Raw genomic sequence first — 9556 nt, 5'->3', positions numbered from 1 at the left:
GTAACGTCCAACGTGTCCTCTGCGGCAGTGCCTCCCCCACGCAGACAGCCCACACACAGGACTTTAATGATCTGGTGCACATTCCTTTACTGCTCTGTCTCAAAAAAAATGTATAAGATGCCTAACAGATGATAGATCTACAGCAGACAAAACCAGTGACTGCCCCTGGCAGGAGCCCGTGAACCACATCAGCCACAGGTGATCTCCACGTGGCTTACCTTTCTGATCCTTCAGAGAGCACACACTAGAAAATGCCTCCTCAGAGCACTGAGAAGGGCAAAGCCCCCAGGCTTCAACATTCTGGGACATTCCGGGAGCTCTGTGGAAGGAGAAGAACTGAAGCCAGCCTTAGGTCCAGTTTCTGTCTCTCAAAAGTAAACTCACTTAACATGTTCTCCTGGTACAGGACATGCTGCGTTTCTCTAACTGCCCTGTGTTAAGAAGTCTCCTTCTCAGATGCGGTTAAAATCTAGCCTCAAAATCAGAAAGCAGAAGCTCTCAACCAGAAAGTGAGAGCAAAGATATGCTCATCAAATCGTGCATTTGCTGCAAGACACAAAGCTCGCTCTTTCTCGTTGGACAGGAGCAAGTGATAGTGTTCTGAAGGTAGATAGCATTCAGAGGGCAAATGGCAGAATTTACCTAGGAAAAGGATGACCAATATCTTCTCATTGCATCTTCAACACAGCCACCAAAAGACAGGGATGGAAGAAACTTCCCTGGCCCCAGAAAGGATGTTTTCAGATGGAGAGTCATAGGATACACTTAATTTGGCAGAGGTTGAGGACTTCTCTCACGCATGTTGGTCAAATTATGAGAAAAATTATTCTAAATTAAGTAGACAGAACCTAACTAGTTCACTGTTCAACTTCTTTGGCCTCCTGACCTGGGGGTGCAGGGTTTGGGTTGAGGATACTCACACTTACTGGAAACCTACGTTGTATAAACTGACAAGCCGTGACCTGGCTTTGTCCTGCTCCTCTGAATGGGAAATCAGCCCAGTTAGTTTTGCTACAGAATAAGCCAACAAGAGTTAGTGATTTCCAGCAATCATTTGGTTAGCAGCTTGGGCTGGACTAGGCCAGGCCATGCTGCTGCTCTGGGCCAGGCTCACTCACGTACCTGAAGCCCACCAGCTGGCTGAAACTGGCAGAGTCAGCCTGCATTGGTCACAGGGGGCCTGAGTGGGCTCCAGGGAAGCCTCATCTCAAAGCCCAGCCTGGACATTTCTGGCACATTTTATTGGCTAGAATAAGTCCACAAAGTCAAGTGATAGTGAATAATCCTTCCTCCCTGAGCTGCAAAGTCACAATGCAAAAGAGTGTAGCTGCAAGGAGGGGAGTAATTTGCAGCCATTTTGGCAATTACTGCAAAAATGAGAAAAGCCACTTGTATTCATTTGCCAGGCTCGCCATAACAAAATACCACAGACTGGCTGCTGCAAACTACAGAAATGTATTTTCTCACAGTTCTGGTGGTTGGAAGTCTAAGCTCAAGGCATCTGCAGGGTCAGTTTTGCTGGCCTCGGCTTAGCCTGCAGACGGGGCCATCTCCCTGCATTCTCACATGGTCCTTCTTCTGTGTATCTCTGGTATCTCTACATGTCCTAATCTCCTCTGCTTATGAGGATACCAGTTAGATAGGTCCACCCCAACAGCTTCATTTTAAATAAATTACCTCTTTAAAGGCCTATCTCCAAATAGTCATACTCTAAGATATTGAGGGTTAAGGCTGAATTCTGGGAGAACACAACTCAGGCCAATACACCACCAAAATCAGAAACAATCAAAGATGTGGGAGTGTCATCCTTATGGGGCACAGTCAGTAATAGTATCATACTGTAACAGTACATTGGTGATGGGAGATAAAAATGAAATTTTTTTTTTATTATACTTTAAGTTCTGGGGTACATGTGCAGAACGTGCAGGATAGTTACATAGGTATACACGTGCCATGGTGGTTTGCTGGACGCATCAACTCATCATCTGCATTAGGTATTTCTCCTAATGCTATCCCTCCCCTACGCCCCCACCTCCTGACAGGCCCCAGTGTGTGATGTTCCCCTACCTGTGTCCATGTGTTCTCGTTGTTCAACTCCTACTTATGAGTGAAAACATGCAGTGTCTGGTTTTCTGTTCTTCTGTTAGTTTGCTGAGAATGATGGTTTCCAGCGTCATCCATGTCCCTGCAAAGACATGATGTCATCCTTTTTAATGGGTGCATAGTATTCCATGGTGTATATGTGCCACATTTTCATTATCCAGTCTATCATTTATGGGCATTTGGGTTGGTTCCAAGTCTTTGCTATTGTGAACAGTGCCACAATAAACATATGTGTGCTGTGTGCATGTGTCTTTATAGTAGAATGATTTATAATCCTTTGGGTATATACCCAGTATTGGGATTGCTGGGTCAAATAGTATTTCTAGTTCTAGATCCTTGAGGAATCACCATACTGTCTTCCACAATGGTTGAACTAATTTACACTCCCACTAACAGTGTAAAAGCATTCCTATTTCTCCACATCCTTTCCAGTATCTGTTGTTCCCTGACTTTTTAAATGATTGCCATTCTAACTGGCATGAGATGGTATCTCATTGTGGTTTTGATTTGCATTTCTTTAATGACCAGTCATGATGAGCCTTTTTTCATATGTTTGTTGGCTGCATAAATGTCTTCTTTTGAGAAGTCTGTTTATATCTTTTGCCCACTTTTTGATGGGGTTGTTTGTTTTTTTCTTGTAAATAAGTTTAAGTTCCTTGTAGATTCTGGATATTAGCCCTTTGTCAGATGGATAGATTACAAACATTTTCTCCCATTCTGTAAATTGCCTGTCACTCTGATGATAGTTTCTTTTGCTGTGCAGAAGCTCTTTAGTTTAATTAGATCCCACTTGTCAGTTTTGGCTTTTGTTGCAATTGTTTTTTGTGTTTTAGTCATGAAGTCTTTGCCCATGCCTATGTCCTGAATGATATTGCCTAGGTTTTCTTCTAAGGTTTTTATGGTTTTAGGCCTTACATTTAAGTCTTTAATCCATCTTGAGTTAATTTTTGTATAAAGTGTAAGGAAGGGAACCAGTTTCAGCTTTCTGCATATGGCTAGCCAGTTTTCCCAGCACCATTTATTAAATAGGGAATCCTTTCCCCATTGCTTGTTTTTGTCAGGTTTGTCAAAGATCAGATGGTTGTAGATGTGTGGCATTATTCCTGAGGCCTCTGTTGTGTTCCATTGGTCTATATATCTATTTTGGTGTTTTGGTAATAGTACCATGCTGTTTTGGTTACTGTAGCCTTGTAGTATAGTTTAAAGTCAGGTAGCATGATCCCTCCAGCTTTGTTCTTTTTGCTTAGGATTGTCTTGGCTATGTGAGCTCTTTTTTGGTTCCATATGAAATTTAAAGTAGTGTTTTCCAATTCTGTGAAGAAAGTCAATGGTAGCTTGATTGGGATAGTATTGAATCTACAAATTACTTTGGGCAGTATGGCTATTTTGACGATACTGATTCTTCCTATCCATGAGCATGGAATATTTTTCCATTTGTTTGTGTCCTCTCTTATTTCCTTGAACAGTGGTTTGTAGTTCTCCTTGAAGAGGCCCTTCACATCCCTTGTAAGTTGTATTCCTAGGTATTTTATCCTCTTTGTAGCAATTGTGAATGGGAGTTCACTCATGATTTGGCTCTCTGTTTGTCTGTTATTGGTGTATAAGAATGCTTGTGATTTTTGCACATTGCTTTTGTATCCTGAGACTTTGCTGAAGTTGCTTATCAGCATAAGGAGATTTTGGGCTGAGATGATAGGGTTTTCTAGATATACAATCATGTCATCTGCAACAGAGACAATTTGACTTCCTCTTTTCCTACTTGAATACCCTTTATTTCTTTCTCTTGCCTGATTGCCCTGGCCAGAACTTCCAACACTATGTTGAATACGAGTGGTGAGAGAGGGCATCCTTGTCTTCTGCCGGTTTTCAAAGGGAATGTTTCCAGTTTTTGCCCATTCAGTACGATATTGGCTGTGGGTTTGTCATAAATAGCTCTTATTATTTTGAGATATGTTCCATCAATGCCTAGTTTATTAAGAGTTTTTAGCCTGAAGGGCTGTTGAATTTTGTCGAAGGCGTTTCCTGCATCTATTGAGATAATCATGTGGTTTTTGTCATTGGTTCTGTTTATGTGATGGATTATGTTTATTGATTTGCATATGTTGAACCAGCCTTACATCCTAAAGATGAAGCTGACTTGATTGTGGTGGATAAGCTTTTTGATGTGCTGCTGGATTTGGTTTGCCTGTATTTTATTGAGGATTTTCGCATGATGTTCATCAAGGATATTGGCCTGAAATTTTCTGGGTTTGTGTGTATGTGTGTGTGTGTGTGTGTGTTTGTGTGTGTGTGTGTGTGGTGTCTCTGCCAGGTTTTGGTATCAGGATGATGCTGGCCTCGTAAAATGAGTCAGGGAGGATTCCCTCTTTTTCTATTGTTTGGAATAGTTTCAGAAGGAATGGTACCATTTCCTCTTTGTACCTCTGGTAGAATTTGGCTGTGAATCTGTCTGGTCCTGGACTTTTTTTGAAAGGTAGGCTATTAATTAAGAACGAAATCTTAAATACGAAGAACAGAAGCCAGCACAGCACCATCTTGATCAACTGCAGCTTGAATGCAGTGGCTCACCAGTTTTTCACGTCCCAAATCCCCTGAGACCTTCTACTGTACTATTCACATCTATTTAATGTCACCCTCTTCCTGCCATGTGGTCTACCTCCTCTCCTGAAAAATACCATCCACCGAAGCAGAGCTTAAATCAAAGGACACAGAGTGTAATGCACTTGTCTAATACCATTACTTTCTAGGCCCGATGTAAGTTGTTTGAAACCCAGTTGTACCCGGTCACCTTTGGCCTAGTTAAAACTTTTCCTCTCCGTGTGATTGTTTGAGATAAAACCTGTTTGTTCCTCATCCCACTGACCCAAAACTCTGCAAAGCCCACAGCTGCTGACCATGATAAAACATAATGGTCAGCCCGAGTCATGTAAATAAGCCCTTCCCCTTGCATGTGCAATCCACAACCCCCACAGGAAGGCCCGAGGGATCACGCCCACGGCTTAGTCCCACAGGCCCTCACTCTCTCTCTCCTTCTCTCTCTCACCCACCACCCATCACTTGAGCTCCCTGCCACCTGCAAACTTCCCGTTGGCCTCCTGCTGGCACCACTCACCTCTCTGTACCTGTGAGTAATAAATTTTGTCTGTTTCATGCATTCTGTTTTCACTTTCTCATTGTGTCTCACCAGACCCACACGTGCAATTCCCACATCAGGGTTCTCCTAAAAATGGCTGTCTTGGCTTACGGCCACTCTCAAGAGAGAGACCTCAAGACCAAATTAGAAAGAAACTGTAAGAATCACAACACTGGGGAATCTCAGAATTCTTTAAACCTGGAGTATCCTTAAGGAATCAGGAGAGCCCAGGTACATGTGGAGTATCCGCTATGCTCAAGGCAAATGCTCGGGCGATGCAAGAATCCAAGCCAGGCGGAGACGATGGGTCCTCCCAGCCCCCCAGGTACATAGAGAACAGATGGAGGATCACAGGGCCCCTCTTAGAGCTGTGGTTTCTGGGTAGGAAACCTCAGGAGTGTTTGTTTGTTTGTTTGTTTGTTTGTTTTTTAATGAAACAATTGCATCCTTGCGGCTAAAGGTCAAAATGAACCTGGGAATAAGGAGGTTTGACCCGCTCTGAGAATAAATTCATTTTTTGTTGAAAAGATATTCCCTTGGTGCTGTTAAGGACCTCTGAATATGTCCTCTGCCCCTCTGGGTGTTCAGTTCCAAGTAACCCTTCTTGCCATGTGCATTTGGGACAGGCATGGGCATGGAATTTGATATGCTCTTTTCCCTGTAAGTCTTAAAAAACATCTGCTGCTCTAATAACTAAGCCTGCAAGTTGCCAAAGCAAAATACAATACAAGGAAATAGAGCCCAGCGTTTGTCCCAGATCTGCTTTCTCATTTTTGCAGCAATGCCAGCCTTGTTTGATCAACATGGGAGAGCTGCTGTTGATTCATGCACCTGGCTCTTCCTCGTTTCTACTTAGAAAGAGCTTCTAGGAAGTTGGCCAAATACCTTAAGTCAGTACCTTGCTATTATGAACAGGAGAAGCAACAACGGCAAAAAGAGGGGTCCATATGTCATATAGTCATAAATGTTGGAATAAAATTAATGCTTCTTTTCTCTCTCAGTGAAACTCTATTTACATTTTAGCCTAACTCAATATACATCCATACATGTGAAGTGCATAGAAGAGATTTTTCTTCTCCTTTTTGTCTTCCAGGGAAGCATGGCGGCATCAGTCCATAAAACGTGGTGATAGAGAAGGGAATCTGTTTGTAATCAGCAAAGCTCAGGGAACAGGAATATAGCACAGACCCATTCTGAGCCTGAGTACTTAGAAAACGGAGACACACAGAGCGAGCTTGCTTCTAATAGCTGGATTCTATCCACACTTAACTTTTTAAAGATGTTTTCCTTATTTATGAATTTTATAGGTGGGCCACATTGAAACTGTGGAAAAGACATGTACATCTAAAAGCATTCTTAAGTATCAGTCACCCTGTATCCATTATTGGTGAGCTGGGGGTTGGGCTTGTCACTTCGTAAGACTATGTTTCCTCTCCCACTTCCAGTGGAGTCCCCACATTTCTATATAAATGGACTTCAAAGGACTCGAGGCTGGTGTGACCCACAAATTAATATTTTTCATGTAATACATTTGGTAAACTCACAATCACATAATAGATATACTTAATTAGAATGTTATATCAACATGCAAACATAGCCATAAGGTTTCTACACATCTTATTGGCTTATGATGACTTAAGTCTTTTTTATAGGTGGTTTTTGTAGATACTCAGTAAGGCCTTCTAAAATATGCCCAGTCCCACTGTCTCCACTGCATGGTTTCTGAGGAATGCTGAAGGTGTCCGTCGTTCGAGAGTACACAGTGCCAGGCATCGGTCTGTGGGCAGCCCAAAGACTTGGAGTATTCTCACAATGGGGAGAGGGAGAGAAGCAAACTATTGTGGGTTCCGGGGAAAGCAGGTGCAATGGACGCCAGTAGCTGAAGATCAAGTTGCCGAGCAGCCCAGAGGAGAGCCGCCCTGATATGCCGCCCACAGGAGCTCGATCCTCAAAGATTATGTGAGTCAAGAACAGACACTTCAGCCAGGGAACCAGTCTCTTGCTTGGACCTGCTTTCTATACCATGTGATGTCTCAAAACCAGAGCAAGACTGTCATGAGCCCTGTGGGGCTTCATGTGGGGAATGGTGCCTGCACTAACCACGCATTCGCGTTTCTAAGTGGCGGGCATAATGTTGAAAGTTCTCTGCATTCATTCACTCCCTCCTGACCCTATGCAATAGGACTTCTTAGTGGCTAACACTGACTGGTATTCTTTTAATCTCTTACTCTCACTTTCTTCTCCTGAAAGACTTCTTCAGCAAAGGTGTGACCAGATAACAAGTAGCAACAACCACGTTTGAAAATGGAAAGCAACTCTGCATGGGGTAAATACACCTTATGTCAATATCCAAGAGTTAATCCACCTTATTTAGCAAAAGATGAAGCCTTACAGAGTAGAATAGACAGACATCCAACTAACATTCCCAGAGGCAGTATCACATGTCTGGCACTGAGAAAGAATGCCCTTCCCTGCCTGGCCTTGTGGGGATACTCCCGAGACCTCCAGACTTACCACTCTGCACCGCAGTCCCAGATCCTCTCCTGGCCCCTGTGGCTAACAGGTGTGTTTCCTGACGTCTCTGCAGATTTCCACCTCCGCTTCCATCTGGATACTTCGAGTCTCTCAACCTCTGGCCGCTGCTGCCCTCCTAGAGCCAGGTTCATCTCTCTTTCAGTCTCAAATAAACATGAAGAGTGCTCAAGGTGCCGGCTCAGTAGACCTCTCCTACCTATACCAGGAAAGCCCCCCATGCAATCTGTCCTGGTGTTATTTTAAACTGGATACAAAAGGGCAATAGAGCCTTCCTTCCTGAGTTGGGAGGAGCCACAGATCACCTTGTGTAGGATTTCATATGGTACAACAGCCACATGATAGCAATGGTATGTTGCCACAAGTTATTAGATGGGTGAATGGATTCTCCCATATAACAAAAGCAATAGTTGTTAAAGGTTTTCACCTTGTGCTAAGAACATCAAACAGGGATATAGTTGGCAGCCTCCGAGATGAATCCCAATGATCCTCGGCCCCTGATATTCTCGCCGGGTGGTTTCCTTCCACGTTGTGCTAAAGGTGGTGACCAATAACACACAGCAGAAGAGATGCTATGTCATTTCTAAGATTATGTAATTAGAAAAGACTGTGACTTCTGTATTGGATTCTCTTTCTCTCTTTCCCTCCCCACTTGTTTGGAGGTAAGCCTGCTGATCTGCTGGGAGAGACCCACATGGTGAGGAACTGAAATCTCCAGCCAGCAGCCAGCAAGAATCCAAGGTCCTGCCAGCAAGCACGTGACTGAACTGAGAAGCCCAGTTGGGTCTTCAGATGTCACTGCAGCCTTGGCCAATGGCTTGACAGCAACTGTATGAGAGACTTGAGCCAGAACCACCCACTGAGATGCTCCCAACTTCCTGACCCATGAAACTGGGAGATAACAAATGTTTGTTGTTTAAAACTGCTAAATTTAAGACAGCAGTAATCTGTTATGTGGCAATAGATAGCTAATACAATGAATTAATGTCAGCCTCCTAATTGTTTCAGGCAACTTATGACGATATCTTATCATTACTTAATGTTACTCTTAATAAAATTGTTCTTTCACTCATTATTTTGTCTTATCTATCCAACCAGATTATTTGGACCTTCTGAGCAGACACAACTGTTTAACCCAAAATGAGATGGATACACCATGCAAAAAGAATGCTGATAAATATTTGTCCATTGATTGCTTTGTAAAATCACATGTGAAACCACAGTGTCATCTGCAAAATGCTGAATGAGCCAGCATGATAGGACCACATGGGGCGGATGTCTGGGGGTGTTTCCCTGCATCCTCCCTCTTACTCTGACCAACAGCACTCCTTTCCAATCTCAGCCATTTGTCATTGGTGGGTCCTAATAAGCTGTAACCAGCCCCGGGCTGCAATGGGACATACCCTTGACTTATTTGCAGAGGCTAAATTTAGGCTGGTGAGAGAGAGGACTTGTGCAGGAGCTTCTGTGAAGATTCCTCTCATTTCCTCCAGAACTCTGGGGCAAGACTTTGAGACTCCTGGCTGCTGGGCAGCCATGAGTGGACCTAAGAGGGAAGTCAATTGAGGAGACAGAGCAGCCAAAATGACAGCTTCTGAGATGCTGGATTACACCTCATTTAAAGTCAGGACTGTCTATCTCAGCTCCTTCTGCCTATAAATGCTTATTTTCCTCTCTCTCTCTCTCACTGAATCCATTTCTGGCCAGGATTTTCTATAACTTGTTACTGAAGTGGACATAACTAATTTACATCACCTAAAGTGTTCTGGATGTATGTAATGCTGTGTT

Source organism: Pan paniscus, chromosome 5 (assembly GCF_029289425.2).
Source record: "Pan paniscus chromosome 5, NHGRI_mPanPan1-v2.0_pri, whole genome shotgun sequence".
In the NCBI taxonomy this organism is placed as follows: domain Eukaryota; kingdom Metazoa; phylum Chordata; class Mammalia; order Primates; family Hominidae; genus Pan; species Pan paniscus.
Note: the sequence above shows the minus strand (reverse complement) of the source record.